This window comes from Periplaneta americana, chromosome 5 (genome assembly GCF_040183065.1).
Source record: "Periplaneta americana isolate PAMFEO1 chromosome 5, P.americana_PAMFEO1_priV1, whole genome shotgun sequence".
In the NCBI taxonomy this organism is placed as follows: domain Eukaryota; kingdom Metazoa; phylum Arthropoda; class Insecta; order Blattodea; family Blattidae; genus Periplaneta; species Periplaneta americana.
Genome location: NC_091121.1, coordinates 76,425,718 through 76,444,206, shown reverse-complemented (window position 1 = coordinate 76,444,206; position 18,489 = coordinate 76,425,718).

Here is an 18,489-nt window from a genome sequence, read left to right as displayed (position 1 = left end):
TCCACCAGGTCCGAGAATACTTTACGCATGAACAATCTCAAACTATTCAATTTGCTCCATCCTTACGACAAAATTATGAAATACCTAAATTCAAAGTCCTACGTATAATGCTACCAACTCCCTCAACACACTAAATTGAAGCGTATATTCGAAATGCATATTTAAAATTTGTAGTTTTAAGCCTGTGTATATATTTTTCTGAAGATGCTTGATCTGCTTAAACTTAAAACTCAAGTCGAGGGAGGTGGGATATGATGGTAGGGACTGGATTAATCTTGCTCAGGATAGGGACCTATGGCGGGCTTATGTGAGGGCGGCAATGAACCTCTGGGTTCCTTAAAAGCCATAAGTAATAATAATAATAATAATAATAATAATAATAATAATAATCTATTTCTAGCAATATAAAAGCTTTACAGTTTTACTGCTATTTTGCAGTTGTGCGCACATGTATGCTATACCATGAATCAGTCAACTGTGTGCCGGGATATTTCAGAAGTTTTAGAAACCCTTGCAAGGCATGTGAATGGATTCATCAAATTTCCATCAATACAAGAACCTTTTTAAAAAACATTACTATTTTTCTTTTGAAACCCTGTTTTTCTGCAGTTTTTGGAATTACTGCTGACACCCATATTCCAATAAAATGTCCCGGGAGAAATAGGTGAGAAGTTTTATAGAAATTAGAAATCTTATATTTCCGTCAGTGTTCAGGGTATCAATATATACCATGGTAACAAAAAAATAACAATAAAAAGTTATTACACGTATCAGATTTCTTATTTTGAACGACATCTCCATATTTCATAACCAGTTCTCTTAATTAATTTATTTTTTCATCCGTAAAATATTTTCCCTTCAATATTCTGAATCGATTTCTTATTATAATGTAAAAAGTTGAACGTGCAGATAAAACAATGGAATGTGCTACTGCGTTTATTTCAAGTAATGATATCACAGTTAACAGCATACCGACCAACGTTATCATGTGTTGCCATATTTATTTCGATAGCATTTAAATGTTTAATGTACGTGTGAGTTTATGAATGTGTGTTGTCTATGAATTTCAAACACGAATATGTGGTTATTTATTATAAGAAATCACTTATTACTCAAGGTTTTCCTCATCCTATAAGTAACGACTCTGAAATCGGCCCTTAATCTCAGCCCCTGAATTCACCCCATAATGAACAAATAAAATCGTTTCTTACAAGCATAACAGGAATGCTGAATTCATTTCTCACAGTCTTTGAGAAACATAATGACGCATGATGTACTAACACATTTTTTTAGTAGAAATAATATCTTTTACTGAAAACCACTCAGGGATGAAATTGGATGCTAAGACGAAATACGAGTCCCTTATCTCCTTGCCATCTTTCAGTATTATAATAATTATCACATCTGCAGTAGCAATGGGAAAATACTACACCGTACTATCTTCCAAAGGATTTACACGGAGAACTTTCTATGTATCAAATAACCCCTGGAATTAGATTCGACGCCTGATTATTCCGTTATGACAATTAAATACACTCACTCCTACCAATTCTCCAAAACCAACTCATTACCATCGCCCCATGAGATGAGATAGTGTCTGAGAATGCAAACAACACGCACTCCGGATTCGTAGAAATGAAGTATTGCATGCTACTGCAAAACCAAAATCCACATCGCAACCCGAAAGTACAAAACATTAAACCTTACGTCACTCTTACAGCTTCACGTTAAACAATAGCCGCCTTGGCAGCTCATTTGTCTTGACTATGGCACAGTTATATTTGTGATGATCAAATTCAAGGTTACGAGGATATCTCTTAGGATTCTCTCGTTTTCCTCTCTTCGTTTCATCAACTCTCCACAATTCTTCATTCATTATCATCCCCGTTTTGGAAAATAAGGCATCACTTGTATTTTCGTGACGCCTAATAGACCTTCCGTCGTTGCTGATGTTCTTCGCAGTTTGTCCACTGATTGGTAGATGGCAGTGGTGGTTGATTCTAGGCAAATTATAAATCTACAATAACGACACGTAGCTTCCCAGAGGCTCACCCTTCATGGGGACATGAAGATTCATATGGGTCTATGAAGTATGGCAGACCTGCACGAGAGATATGGTACTTGGATTTGGCTGGACAGGATTGCGCAGTACTGCGGATGGTGAAGTCGGCCCAGTCTGATAACACAATCGGCAGCAACTCATTCCATCACGAGTGCAGAGAAAGCTGATTTCGATTGAAGTGCTTAGAGTTGCTCCTTCTCCGACACGACAAGCACTGCCTATGTGAGTCTTATAGTTTCATATCAAACAATAGGCCTAATGATTATAACATTAACTACATCTGAAGTCTGATATGATAAGAAAGGAGGATATCAGTGGCAAAGGAAGCTTTAATACAAAAAGGAGCATCTTCTGCTGATTTCTGGAAAAAGAACTACGGAAAAAATTAGTGAAGTGCTTTGTATAGAATGTGGCACCGTATGGGGAGGAAACATAGACATTACAACAAAGTGAAGACAAATGACTAGAATCATTTGAAATATGGATATAGAGAAGAATGGAGCTTGTGAAATGGACAGACAAAATAAGAAATGAAGCTGTGCTGGAAAGGGTGGGTGAAGAAAGAATAATGCTGAAAGTTGTCAGGAAGAGAAAAAGAAACTATCTGATCAGAGAATAAGAAGAGCCTGACCACTGAAGAAATGGTGAACGGGAGAAAAGTTCGGGGAGAAGATAGCAGGTGATAGACATCATTAACATAATATGGATCGTATGAGAAAACAAAAAGGAAGGTTGAAAATAGGAAAAAACTTATTGGAGAATGCTGGGTTTACACTGAAAGACCTTCCTTGAGCAAAAAATTGTGAGTGAGTGAGTGAGTGAGTGAGTGAGTGAGTGAGTGAGTGAGTGAGTGAGTGAGTGAATTCATAGATGGATGGATGGATGGATGATATGATAAGTACAAAAATGGCTCATAGGCCTATAAGAAGATTTTGGTGGAAAAAGAGTTTCACTAGAATGGTACTTTTTTGGATATGAATTTAAAGTCAGTATCTGTTTAAAATGTCACTAACTCTGTTTATTGGTAGGCACCAGATCAGAATCAGAACAAAACAAAGAGGAAGATAATGGAAATAAAAAAATAAACACAATGAGATGTAACTTTTAAATACCGAAACCCATGCATTATTTTACTCTAACCAAGTGATTTCAATTTAACGTACACATATGGACGCATTGACGTAGGCAAATCTTATGAACACATCTGCCTCTAAATCCTTGTGTTGGACACCGAGTCGCAGATTCTAATCTCCAGCGTGACGGTTCGATCCGGAAGAAATTAATTGCAATGTTTTATTCAATGAACTCGCTGTTATGTTACATTTGCATACCACACGGGGACGCAGGATCGGCTTCAACGGCTGATGCTTGCTATGCTTTCCGGCCGGCCTCTATTCAAATTAACAGGCCATATCAACCAGTCTATAGTCTTGATTCGTGCATATAAGCTACTTCTCGAATGTCACTTTCAACACGTCATTTAGAAATTGAATTTCATCATAATAGTTTATCTTCAAGAATTGGGTTTTTCCTTTCGTGCTAAGGATCTATATTATAAATCAAATGTGAGTTAATTCTGTGGTCAAGTGAAGAGTCATCGAATTAAACAACAGAATAACCGCAAAATGAGAACACACAGTCAGTCCCTACGGAAGCAATATCAATCTTTACTTCTCTGCAGGAAATTGAACTCGGATTTTCTTGAAACGTTAGTCTATCATTAGAAAGTTTTCGCACCCTCGTCACCCGCTAAACGACTAACACTATATTGACGTCATTGATGAAAGAGCCAATCAGAGCCACTCACCTCAAGTTATTTCAATAGCGGACCCGCTCTCTTTAGGTGGATACCGTGGATGTTAATGAACCATACCGTTAGCCTAATTCGGTGTTAAAACATGACATCTCGTATGAGATTTACCACTGTGGATGATTTCAGTACAATAAAACAGTAATTGATTATTAAAATACTAAACTCTCTTGAAAATGTATTGTTGTACCATCTCATCATTACAAATATTCCGCTAGATGGCATTAGTAGTATGATTAGCTCTTCTCTTGTTCATCGTTGTGTAATGGCGGATCTTAAAACGGAATCTTTTAGTGTTGATAAAACGTTGTGGTTCTTCGGAGTCATTTTAAGTTATTTCTTTATTATTTAAACTGTATTCGTAATTTAAATACTAGTATTAATATTAAGATATATTCTATTATTTTTATTTTATGATTAATTAAATTCATCGTTTATTGTGCAAGTGCTAGAAAGATATATATTATAGTCCCGAAGAACAGACACTGAATTTATAGATATTCAATGTGATATTCCTTTAGAACCTTCAAATATGTCAAATAATAATGACTTGTTGCACTCAATATCAAACGAAGAAGAAATGGAAAGTTCCTTGGTGTCAAATAATTCCATAAATAATATTGATAATAACTCGAAGGAATCCAACAAAAAAACAAAAGCAACAACAGTACGTAAGAAAACAGAAATCCAACTATTTTGGTGAGAAGATTTCACCTAAAAAGCCGCTAAAATTGTTTGCTACCAGGCATATAGCTCATCTATGTTGAAAAGACTAACATTTCAACACATAACCAATTTAACATAATTCTGTCTACTATCTTAGATACAGATGCTCATTCAACTATTACCAGAACTAATACAACAAATACATCAAATCCTGTAATCGTATCAAGTTTCAGCGTATCAAATTCAAAAATCAACAAACCACCACCTATTATTCTAACCACTACAATAAAAAAATTCTCTGATAATCAGAAAATTCGTGTTAGTCTACAGGGGAAATTAAAAATTAATTACAGTCATGATGGCAGAAAATATTTTTGTGAAACAGATAAAGATTTCAAGACACTTATACAAATCTTCAAAGCAGACAAATTTTAATTCCTCACTTACAACTCAACTAATGATAGACTCAAACGAATACTAAGTTAATCAGAAAATTGCCACCAAACACATCTGAGGAAGAAATTAAAGATGAACTAAAACATTAGATTTCTCTGTAATAAATGTACAATAATGAATCAAAAACAAAAATACTACAGAATCTTATAAACCTCTTATTTTTGAAGTGACTCTTGAAAATAACCAAAAATAAGAAGAGAATTTCCAAATCAATAGTATACAGAATATGATTACCAAAGTCGAAGCTTATAATCCTCAAGTAGGCCAACGTCTTTGATAATGCCACAAATACCAATCTTTTGGGCATGTGTTCTCAGGTTGTGAGTGTGAACCCCGCTGCTTGAAATGCGGTGAAATTCAATTTATATCTAATTGTACACCAAACGGACCAAACTATCCTACAAAATATGCGAATTGTCAAAGAAATCACACTTCAAATTTCAGAGAATGCCCAATTTTCCAGAAACATCTTGACCTGTTTAATGAGAGACCCAGAAAAGTAGAAAAAAGCTGCTCTATCAGAAAAAAATCCCTGCACTAGCTGGACGATATATGCCTCAAACGTCATCTTCTTCAATTCTACATTGTAATGCTTCACGTGATCTATCTACACTGGATGATTTATAATCCATCCTCAGTTTAATAAAAAAATTTTAACATCTAAGGTTTTCTAAACTTAATAAAAACCTCACAAAAACTAAGATAAGTGTCATCCGCATAATGCAGGTTTCTTTAACCTTGGAATAGTTACAGGGGTAACCTGTTATCTCATACCATTTTATATTTGTATACTGTTTTAGCGTTTTAATGTCGCAAATCCGATACTTTATGTATACTCATTTTAGGTTATGCTGAGATTATTGCTAGTGGTATCGTGTATCTTCATCATAGTTCTACTGAGAAGGAGTGTTGGAGTCATCAGTTACCCCTGTATCCAACTATCTATATGTATTATTTCTTACTTTAACCTTACCTACAAATCTTCGTTCAAGTATTCAAGGAATATTAAACATTGAAGAGGATGAGAATGAGCCAGAACTGTCGAAGAAAACGAACAGGGTGCCGGTGTCACCTCTGCAAAGAGCAAAAGACAGAAAGACAAAAATTGTGTGTTCCAAACGTAATAGGCCTGTATGTCAAGATCATCGATTGGATGTGCGCCATATGTGCAAGGAAACATAACTGTAAACTGATATCAACAAATAAATTGTCAGCAGTAATCTCACTAGACGTTTTGATTTATCTAGAGAAAATAAAAACTCGAGTGGGATTTAATTGACTATTACACAATTACAAGAAAGTATATAAAGATTAGAAGTAATGAAGTACTCCAATACAATAAAATATTAATTGACTTACGAAAATACAATTGTCTTCAAATGTATTATTGTACCATCTCAACATAACAAATATTACGCTAGATGCATGCTAGATGGCAGTAGTGTGTTATGATTAGCTGTTATCTTGCTATCAGTTATGCCAACTATGGAATCTTCATTGAACTCTGTAGGCGATTACTAGCAATGCCTTCTCGATCTAGATCACGATGGCAGTGTTACTAGTCAAGAAGGCTTTGTTGATTAAGTTTTATTTTTATTAAAACAGTTGCATTCCACTTCAATTATTCGAATCCCAGTAATCAACGTCACTTGACAGATGATTTTTAATAAATCTTAATATTACACAATCTCTGATACGTGACTATCCATGATATCATATAGGAGAAGCTATTACATAATCTAAATAATATATATGTGTTAGAAAAGTTTTAATTAACGACGATGACATAAAAAATAAACATGAATTATTTTAAAAGGAATAATTATTGAATGTATTAGTGGTTGGTGGTTTAGTTGATGATATATTGGACGTGTGCGTAAAAGAAGTGGAACTCGTTGATGTAGGCCTACATGGTGTATTCCTCAACTTATTCAGGATTTCCGAATATTTGTAAATAGGATTTCAGGGAAGATGCATAGGTATGACCAGTGATCTGTATTAATTCTTGTTCTTGAATGCCAATGCGAGTCATATTTGAAACTGCTGTGCATCGACTGGAGTGGTTTGTAATTTTCTGTTTTTTTTTTTTTTTTTTTTTTTTTTGACGTCCAGACCAGCGCAGTTTGAAATGTTGGCAAACAAAGAAACAAATGCTAGGGACACGATAAAATTAAACAAATGCTAGGGAAGCGATAAAATTAAACAAATGCTAGGGACGCGATAAAATTGTACAATAAGCAGCCATGATTGGTTGAAATACGTCCTTTCGCACCGTTTTATTGGTCAAAAGTAGTATGACGTAGTAAAATTGTAATAGTGAAAATAAAATATATTGCTTTTTGACAATCGTGTATCGTAACATTTATTTTGGGGTAACAGATTAGCCCATGTATCCATTACTAAATATGAAGTTTATGTATCTTTCCAGGGTTAATGACAAGAATGTTTAATTCGTTATCTTTTTCTCTATTAATCACTGTTAACTACGGACTTCAACAACTTCATCCCTGTCATTTCTAATAATAATTTAAATCAAATTAAATTAATTCTTAGAGATAAATGAGACGCATTGCTGGACATCCTGAGAAGCAACACCACGAATAGCAGGGACGCAGAGTGTGTACAATGGAATTCGTGTTCACGTGACACATCGACCCCCTTCCCGGTGGTTATGGTGGGAGGAAATGGAAGTAACGCGTCCGATAAGCTCTCTATTATTCAAAACAAAATTCAGCCAATTTCAATACACTAAATTATCCTTGCTGCCGGGAAGAGGCGTCGGAACTAGTCGCTACCCACTTGCTGAAACTCCTGGCACCTAGTCCTGTAGGACTCGTAAACTTTGAGCTCCTCCTCCACGCGTGACCGGAACTTCATTTAGGTTAGAGTTGTCCTTTTGTTATACGAAGCGCCGCGGAAACATGAGCGTGCAGCAGAATTATTTATAGGCCTGTAAAATTTGAAAAATGTATTCTAAAGGACTGATTCAACAGAGCGAGGGATTTGATCGATATTCAGCGGCAAGAGATGGTAGTAGGGGCGTACCGCACGTCATTTCACCATAGTGATTCGTCCTCCGTTGTCATGGTTACTCCAACGGAATACAAGATGCAAATTCATATTTTATTACCTATAGAAGCAATAATCTCTGAATCTGTTATAGTATATCTATCGTACGTTATCATTCACAATGGTCTAAGCTTAACCAAAATTTCCCCTTACTTACAACTTACAAATGGCTTTTAAGGAATCCGGAGGTTCACTGCCGCCATCACATAAGCCCGCCATTGGTCCCTATCCTGTGCAAGATTAATCCAGTCTCTATCATCATATCCTATCTCCCTCAAATCCATTTTAATATTATCCTCCCATCTACGTCTCGGCCTCCCAAAGATTTTTTTCCCTCCGGCCTCCCAACTAACACTCTATAAGCATTAAATGGATTCACCCATACGTGCTACATGCCCTGTCCATCTCAAACGTCTGGATTTAATGTTCCTAATTATGTCAGGTGAAGAATAAAATGCTTGCAATTCTACGTTGTGTAACATTCTCCATTCTCCCGTAACTTCATCTTTCTTAGCCCCAAATATTTTCCTAAGAACCTTATTCTCAAACACCCTTAACGTCTGTTCCTCTCTCAAAATGAGAGCCCAAGTTTCACAACCATACTGAACAACCGGTAATATAACTGTTTTATAAATTCTAACTTTCAGATTTTTTGACAGCAGACTAGATGACAAAAGCTTCTCAATCAAATAATAACAGGGATTTCTCATATTTATTTTGCGTTTAATTTGCTCCCGAGTGTAATTTATATTTGTTATTGTTATCTACTTCAAGATTTCTGAATTTCTCCACCTCTTCCAAGGATAAATCTCCAATTTTTATATTTCGATATCGTACAAAATTCTGATCACGAGACATAATTCTGGATGGAAGTAAAACTTGATATCTCTTGTCAAGCATTCATGATATATAAATTAATCATAAGCTAAACAAATAAAACAATAAAAAAGTCTCGTTTATCATTAAGTTCTGTTACTTTGAAGACTGGTATGGTGGAATGACTCTCGGTAGAAAAGTAGACAAATTGAGATTTCTGAGTACATTAACAATAGTATTCAAGTATTCTGAGCAGTTTCTGCAAATGTTACCTGACAGCAGCTAAGCAAATTCAGCATTATTTTAATATGACTATTACACTCTTACTACGTCATACTACTTTTGACCAATAAAACGGTACGAAAGGACGTATTTCAACCAATCATGGCTGCTTATCGCACAATTTTATCGCGTCCCTAGCATTTGTTTAATTTTATTGCGTCCCTAGCATTTGTTTCTTTGTTTGCCAACATTTGAAACTGCGCTGGTCTGGACGTCAAAAAAAAAAATATATAGGCCTATATAAAATTATAAACCACTCCAGTCGATGCACATCAGTTTCAAATATGTCTCTCATTGGCAATCAAGAACAAGAATTAATAAAAATCACTGCTCATACCTATGCATCTTCTGAAATCCGATTTACAAATAAATGAAGAGCACCATTCGGAAATCCTGAATAAGTTGAATACACCATGTAGGCCTAAATCAACGAGTTCCACTTCTATTACGTACACGTCCAATATAACATCAATTGAACCACCAACCACATTCAAATTTGAAAATCGTACATTCAATAATTTTTTTTTAATTATTCATGTTTATTTTTTATGTCATCGTCGTTAATTAAAACTTTTCTAACACTTGTGTATATTAGTTAGGTTATGTTATAGCTTCTGCTATATGATATTATGGATAGTCACGTATCAGAGATTGTTTAATAGGCTATTAAGATTTATTGAAAATCATCTATCAAGTGACGTTGATTACTGGGATTCGGGTAATTGAAGTGGAAGGCAACCGTCTTAATAAAAATGAAACTGAAACAACAAAGCCTTCTTTACTAGTAACATTGCCATCATGTATAGATCGAGAACTTCTCGACGAGAAGGCATTGCTCACTACTGCCATCTAGCATGCATCTACCGTAATATTTGTAATGTTGAGATGGTACAATAATACATTTGAAGACAGTTGTATTTTCGTAAGTCAATTAATATTTTTTTTTTTGTATTGGAGTACTTCGTTACTTCTAATCTTTACATACTTTCTTCTAATCGTGTAATAGTCAATTAAATCCCACTCGTGTTCCAATCGCAGATTTATCGATAAAATCAAAACGTCTAGTGAGATTACTGTTGATAATTTATAGAGAACTTCTTGAGACTTAGGATAGCAATTTCTCTCCTAATATTATGTTTCAGTTTTCCGAAAGTACACAGGCACAAATCACACAGCGTGAGATCGCGAGGGGGAGTCCATATTTCATCTAATTTCTCTTCTGTCACAATACGTAATCGTTTCTTTTTTCTTATATAAAATAACCTCGTTACTTCCTATTGCACTCGATGAATATTTTTAATAAGAAGTGCATACACAGTGACTAATCGTTATTGCAACACGTGCCATAATATGGACTGATTGTCAGTAACTCAACAACCAGTTTTTTCAGTCGAGTAAAACAAATCATTGTTCGTCTTCAATTGGAATGCACTTTAGAAAGAAGGAAGTAGTCTGTTATACAATATAATCAAGAAATTCAGTGACGCATGAACTATACAGGGTGTTTCAAAATACGGGGCATAATTTCAGGTATGTATTTCCCACATATAGACATTCAAAATAGTTCATTTGAACATGCGTCCGGAAATGCTTTATTTCCGAGTTATGGCATTCACAACATTGAAATTCACCGGAACGTTTTTCTTTCCGCAGGTCGTTGCCGTCAAAGAAGACATTAAGAGGGCACTCTGACAGTTCATTCCGAGGCGAAGGTTACATTCAGTGTTGTGTAGGCGTTAGACTGTGCGACATGTATTCAAATCAAGAGCTGGCAGAGATACACTTCATCTACGGTAAGGCGGACGGCAATGCTGCGCTGGCTCGTCGTTTCTACCAGAAGAGGTACCCACAGCGACAATGTCCAGATCGGAAGACATTTGTACATCTCCATTACCGTCTGTGCGAGTATGGAAAATTTAACTCACCTGGTTTGGGAAGGGGACGACCAAGATCTACAACTCCAGAAGTACAGGAGGAGTTTCTGGAGGCTGTGAACATGACTCCTTCTATCAGCACACGAAGGGTAGCGTTGCAAGTCAATGTTCCTCATACGACTGTCTGGAGACTGTTGAAAGAGTATCAATTGTATCCTTATCATTTTCAACGTGTACAGGCCCTGTCACCAGCACATTACCCTGCACGAGTTACTGTAGGTTCTGTCAGTGGTTCTTGCAGCAGTGTGGTGTAAATCCGAACTTTCCTGCCTTAGTATTATTTACAGATGAAGCACAGTTCACACGAGATGGCATAACAAATTTCCACAATCAGCATGTATGGGCGTATGAAAACCCACGTGCAACTGTTCCATCTCATCACCAGGTGCGGTTCTACCTCAACATGTGGGCCGGTATCATTGGTGATCGATTAGTTGGACCCCATGTACTTGTAAACAGATTTACGGGGCAGGCGTACACGAACTTCCTGGAAAACACCATACCTCATATTTTAGAAGACACTCCACTGATCAATCGTCAACACATTGACTTCTTGCATGATGGCGCTCCTGCACACTTCAGTCGTACGGCTCGCCGGTACTTGGATCGAAGGTTTCCTGATCGATGGATAGGTAGAGGTGGCCCAATTGCTTGGCCTCCACGCTCACCTTATCTGAACCCTCTCGATTTCTACTTGTGGGGCCATTTAAAATCATTGGTTTATTCGTCTCCGGTGCCTGATTTGGAATCCCTTCGGAATCGAATTGTAGCATGTTCTGAGGACATACGCAATACTCCTGGAGTTTGGGATCGTGTTCGCAGGTCAATGAGACATCGATGTGAGGTCTGTATTCAAGCAGGAGGTGGACATTTTGAACATCTTCTGTAATGACAACGACCTGCGGAAAGAAAAACGTTCCGGTGAATTTCAATGTTGTGAAGGCCATAACTCGGAAATGAAGCATTTCCGGACACATGTTGTAATGAACTATTTTGATTGTCTACATGTGGGAAATACCTGAAATTATGTCCCGTATTTTAGAAACAACCTGTATAAGCCGTAATATTATCCTGTTAAAGAAAATGATTTAGCAGCTTTTCTTCATTAAATTTCAATAAATGAAGCGGTATATTGGAACTGTAATCTTCAGAACAACGGTGTTTTTAAAAAATGTAGCCAAAAATAAGGGAAGACGGAAAATAGGAAATATTGGAGAATACTGGGTTTGCAGTGAAATACCTGCACTTCGACAGAACACTATGAATGAATGAAACAATTCAGGATCCACACCACACGCCTATTTTCTCTCGATCTAGTCTCGTTTCTTTCACTGCATACGGATTTTGAGATGATCAAATCATATAATTTTGAGAATTAGCGTTACACGACAGGTGAAGCCAGGCTTCATCTGTAAAAACGTAAAGATATTCTAACCAGGACGTCAAAACCGCTGCAGCTAAATCTTAAACCATTCACACTAATGAATATACTTCTCGTTGTCGCAGAATTGGTTGTTCTATCACAAATATTTTCAACTTTATCACAACACGCTTACACACTGGAACAAACAGTCCAACACTGACCGTTATCTGCAACCCTTATTACTAGGGCTAGGATTCTGATGAAATTCCATCTTTTTTCTAGTAAGTCAGAAACAGTGCTACTTTAGTATTTATATGTTATGAGATAAACTGAGTGTTTTTTTTTAATATTTGTTAGGGCATTTTTTTTTCTTTTTTTTTTTTCCTCCTACAGCACATAAGAGCATTTTTTTGTTTTATTCGGTAATTTTTGGGGTATTTTCATTTAATTTTGGCCATAAAGCCCCATTATTAATGTAAAATATTACTTATTTCCTTTGATATTTCCTCTACATATTTTGTCCATTAATACCCATTATTTTGTATATTATTTTAATTGTTTTCTACACAAATATTTCATTTTAACGTAGTATACCCATATGTAATGGAGCAGTCCAACCACCCCTTCAATATAGACTCCTCTATACCTGCTAGTTCCGAATAAGAGTGGCCTTGTGGTGGACTACATGGAACTACATCACGTAAAATAATTAAAGTGTACTACTTAGAAAAATTATATAGGCCCTAAAATTAAATAAACTTGAATGTTGGTACTAGAATTTAATTTAATTACTAGTCTAAATATTAATGTTCCTATTAAGCCAATTATGTAAGATCAATTTTTAGGGCATTGTTTAAAGATTTTAGGTCATAAATGTATTGTTTTTAGGATATTTTTTCATGATTTATAGTTCATCAAAATCCCAGCCCTACTTATTACAATTAGGAAAGGTTATGTTTTCTTACCCTTAACAGAATCTAAAGGGAGCTAATCTATAAAATTCTCTGATGTTATAATGACCACCATTTTACTTGCTGTAGTGTGGAGAGGCTAAAATATCACACGTCACGTCATGTCGCGTCGCATTGCATTACAATCTATGGAGTCAGCAGAATAGACCTATATTATTATTAAGGGGCAAGTAAGCGAAATTGGAGTGTTAAAATGAAATGTTGCAATTTCCAACCTCTTTAATTGGTTAATCTCTTGAGAATCGTTACGGACCATGGTTCCAGTGATAAGCCCTCCTTAACATCGTGACCTGAATCGCTTTCCACAGGAAATAGCTTATATCCACTATTCGACCAGGATACCACGTATGAACTGGAATCCTTTTCCCCGTAAGTCCCTGCTCATTTTTCAGTTGTTTCGATCTTATTCCAAAACACGACCGTCCACAAAGAAGACAATGACCAAATTTTCGTCTTGCTCTTTGGAAGTTGATGAATCCTTGCGACTCTCCTAAGGACAGAGAAAATTCTCGTAGTGACATTCCTCCACAAGCACACTTGGCCCTCATTTCAGGAACTATGGATTACTCTGAGCCATTGGTTCCGAACTTCTGGTCCGTGTGTCTCTCTTTTACCGAGTATTCAATCTGTTTTATTTCGAATGAATTGTTACAAAATTTGAATTCCTAATATTGCACTTAGGCAAGTATTCATACTTTCTTTACGTCGCCACAATATGCAATTTTCCCAATCTAGGTTGTCAAAAATCAAATTTGGACTTATTTAGTTAGACAAAGGTAAATATGAATTCAAATTCTTTAACATTTGGAGAATGTTGTGAGGAAAAGCTTTTACTGTATCAGCGGCAAGCTATTTTTAGAAGGGTATGAACGAGTTCTTTCTGAATCTACGCCTATTCGTCCCAGAAAAATCGTACCGCTACAATTCGTCCCAAACTATTCGTCACAACGCGTTTTGGTACCGCTACAAGATTTGTACTGCGACAAACTATTCCATACAGCGTATTCCGAATCTCACCGGACCGGTGAACAATGATGTCACGCTGCAGCGAAATAGGAACAAAACTGCTGGACTTAATTGATCTTTAAACTAAAAATCCTACTATTTAAATAGGAAGGGAATAAATAAATTAAATCTAATTGAAGAATATTAACGAAAAATAAGGAGTGATTCTAAATTGTCCCAGAATTTCTAATTAAGATAGGAAATGTTGAGGAATGAAATGAAAGAAAGAAGGATCGAGCCAATTACAATCAGATGTCTCAGTAAGGGAGGGATAGGAGAAATCTATAAAGCCAATGTTACATCTAAATAAGAAAGGAAGCTGAGACGACGGAGCTCATGGAGGAATTTAATTGGGAGAACAGAATGGATAGGTGGATGAACGAGACAGCGGATTGTATGGAGTCGGAGAAGGAAATGAATTAGGAAACGTAGAATTCTGTAAAGGAACTGTACAGAATTGTATCTTATAAGTCAGTAGAAGTTGAAAATTGCACAAACAGTATGAAATATGATACATGAAGGAAGATATAATAATAGGAGTATATGTAAAGAAAATGTTTTTGTTTAAAATAAAAAGGCAACAGTAGCAAAAGAAAAAACGACTTGGTTGGAATAAGAACTACCCTCTTGTATTGCGGGTTAATTACAACTTAAGTTTTATACTCAGAAAATATTAATTATGTAATATATACCTCTTGCTTATTTAATTTATTAAACATTGATTTAAAACATAGAATTGATTCAATGATCTTAATGACTTTACGAAGTTACTATCTTCGAGTAACACCCAAGAGATTGAGATTAGTCTATATTTACAAGTTTAGTGTGGAACTTAGAGTATCCTGATGATAAGTATATTGAAAGAAATATAATGGAATCTAATCCGCCGCTAGGATTAATGCTCCGTTTGCTTGACTACGAAATTCGCGGGTCTGGGATCGAATCCTGGTTGAGATAAGTTACCATTAGACTTTTCCCGGAGTTTTCTTTTACCCTTCAATTAAATGCTGGGTAACATTCGACGTTTTGTTCTCGGGATCATTTCACGGCATAATCCTCATCATATACAGAAAGCAATGGCAAACTACCGTGTCAATCATCCATTTCTCTACGAGGGTCTAGTAGCTGCCGGCTCGCCAATACGATATATAGAAAAGTTTCACACGTCCCGATTTGTGACCGGAAGTAAATCTCCATCGTCTATTGGACGAAATAGTGAAGCGTGTGAAAGTTTAAGACCAACTACCCGATCTGAATCAGACAAGAAATGTGAGAGATTGCGCCCGGGTTGCAGTCGGGTCTGTCGACTACTCAATCCTGTCGCCGGACAGAAGCTGCTTCCACACGTTCCGGTTTGCATCCGTCTATGAAGCTCCGCCTCCTGCCTGTATATACAGAGTGTTTCAAAAATACGGGGCATAATTTCAGGTATGTATTTCCGCCATGTAGACTATCAAAACAGTTCATTACAACATGTGTCCGGAAATGCTTTATTTCCGAGTTATGGCCTTCACAACATTGAAATTCACCGGAACGTTTTTCTTTCCGCAGGTCGTTGCCGTCAAAGGAGACATTAAGAGGGCACTCTGACAGTTCATTCCGAGGCGAAGGTTACATTCAGTGTTGTGTAGGCGTTAGACTGTGCGACATGTATTCAAATCAAGAGCTGGCAGAGATACACTTCATCTACGGTAAGGCGGACGGCAATGCTGCGCTGGCTCGTTGTTTGTACCAGGAGAGGTACCCACAGCGACAGTGTCCAGATCGGAATACATTTGTACGTCTCCATTACCATCTGTGCGAGTATGGAAAATTTAACTCACCTGGTTTGGGAAGGGGACGACCAAGTTCTACAACTCCAGAAGTACAGGAGGAGATTCTGGAGGCTGTGAACATGACTCCTTCTATCAGCACACGAAGGGTAGCGTTGCAAGTCAATGTTCCTCATACGACTGTCTGGAGACTGTTGAAAGAGTATCAATTGTATCCTTATCATTTGCAACGTGTACAGGCCCTGTCACCAGCAGATTACCCTGCACGAGTTACTGTAGGTTCTGTCAGTGGTTCTTGCAGCAGTGTGGTGTAAATCCGAACTTTCCTGCCTTAGTATTATTTACAGATGAAGCACAGTTCACACGAGATGGCATAACAAATTTCCACAATCAGCATGTACGGGCGTATGAAAACCCACGTGCAACTCTTCCATCTCAACACCAGGTGCGGTTCTCCCTCAACATGTGGGCCGGTATCATTGGTTACCGATTAGTTGGACCCCATGTATGTACTTGTAAACAGACTTACGGGACAGGCGGACACAAACTTACTGGAAAACACCATACCTCATGTTTTAGAAGACACTCCACTGATCAATCGTCAACACATTGACTTCTTGCATGATGGAGCTCCTGCACACTTCGCCGGTACTTGGATCGAAGATTTCCTGATCGATGAATAGGTAGAGGTGGCCCAATTGCTTGTCCTCCACGCTCACCTGATCTGAACCCTCTCGATTTCTACTTGTGGGGCAATTTAAAATCATTGGTTTATTCGTCTCCGGTGCCTGATTTGGAATCCCATCGAAATCGAATTGTGGCATGTCCTGAGGACATACGCAATACTCCTGGAGTTTGGGATCGTGTTCGCAGGTCAATGAGACATCGATGTGAGGTCTGTATTCAAGCAGGAGGTGGACATTTTGAACATCTTCTGTAATGACAACGACCTGCAGAAAGAAAAACGTTCCGGTGAATTTCAATGTTGTGAAGGCCATAACTTGGAAATGAAGCATTTCCGGACATATGTTGTAATGAACTATTTTGATTGTCTACATGTGGGAAATACATACCTGAAATTATGCCCCGTATTTTTGAAACATTCTGTATACGTGTTCATACATCGAACTGACATCGTTTTTCTCAAATTAAGTTGTTAATATTCATAGCGGAAAAAGGCCTGCACTATGAGAGAAAAACTGTGAGATATACTGTATGACAGGAATACAATAACACGCTTAGAGAGAAATTTATGTTGATCTTGGAAAATTTCGAAACACTACTGTGAGACAGAAACAGTGATATACAGTATATGAGGGAATAGAAGTAAACACGCACAGAGGAAAGTTTATTTTGATCTCAGAGAAAATTTCTAAACATTAAAAGACGAAAAAAAAACATAGCTAGTTTATTTAGTTATGCGTTGTACACTGCACAAAATACGAGGGTGGATCGGAAAGTAGCGCACAATAATGTAAAAAAACGTTTAATAGATAAATAAAAGTAAAAAATACACAAATGAACTCGATCTTTTAGCTACTTTTCTACATAGGCGCCAAGTTTTTTCAACACATTTCTCCCATCGTGGTACCAGTTTCAGTATATCCTGTTCATAGAAGTCCGTTCGGTTGTAGTATAGCATGTGTGGGGGAGTTGATTGCACTTCTGCATCGGTCGCAAAGCGATGGCCGGCCAGAAATTTCTTCATGGAACCAAACAGATGAAAGTCCGACGGTGCAAATCTAGTCTGTATGGTGGATGCTGGAGCACTTCCCAACCAAATGTGTTGATTTTCTTACGAACAGAAGCCGCAACATGGGGGCGAGCATTGTCATGAAAAAATTTGACATCGTCAGCATAAATGTTATGGCGTTTGTCACGAAGGGCACGACGCAACTTTACCAACGTTTCAATGTAGGCTGCAGCATTCACAGTGATCCCATGTTTAGCAAAAAGCGTATTCTGAATCTAACCGGACCGGTGGACAACAATGACGTCACGCTGCAGCGGAATAGGAACAAAACTGCTGGAAGGATCGATGGCTGTCATGGTGACTGTGTAAGTGGTTATCTGTGCTACGCAAGAAAAATTTTGCGAAATTTCCGTACTGCCATCTCGTTCAAAGAAAAGAGATCATAAACAACTTATTTCTTGAACCGGTAGTAATAACTGGTCCGTTGACATATTGTTTTTACGTTGTGCTCATTACAAACAATACAGCAGAACTAAAGCAGAACACACCGCCATGACACAACAGTGCACGATGTCATTCGTCTGCTAATT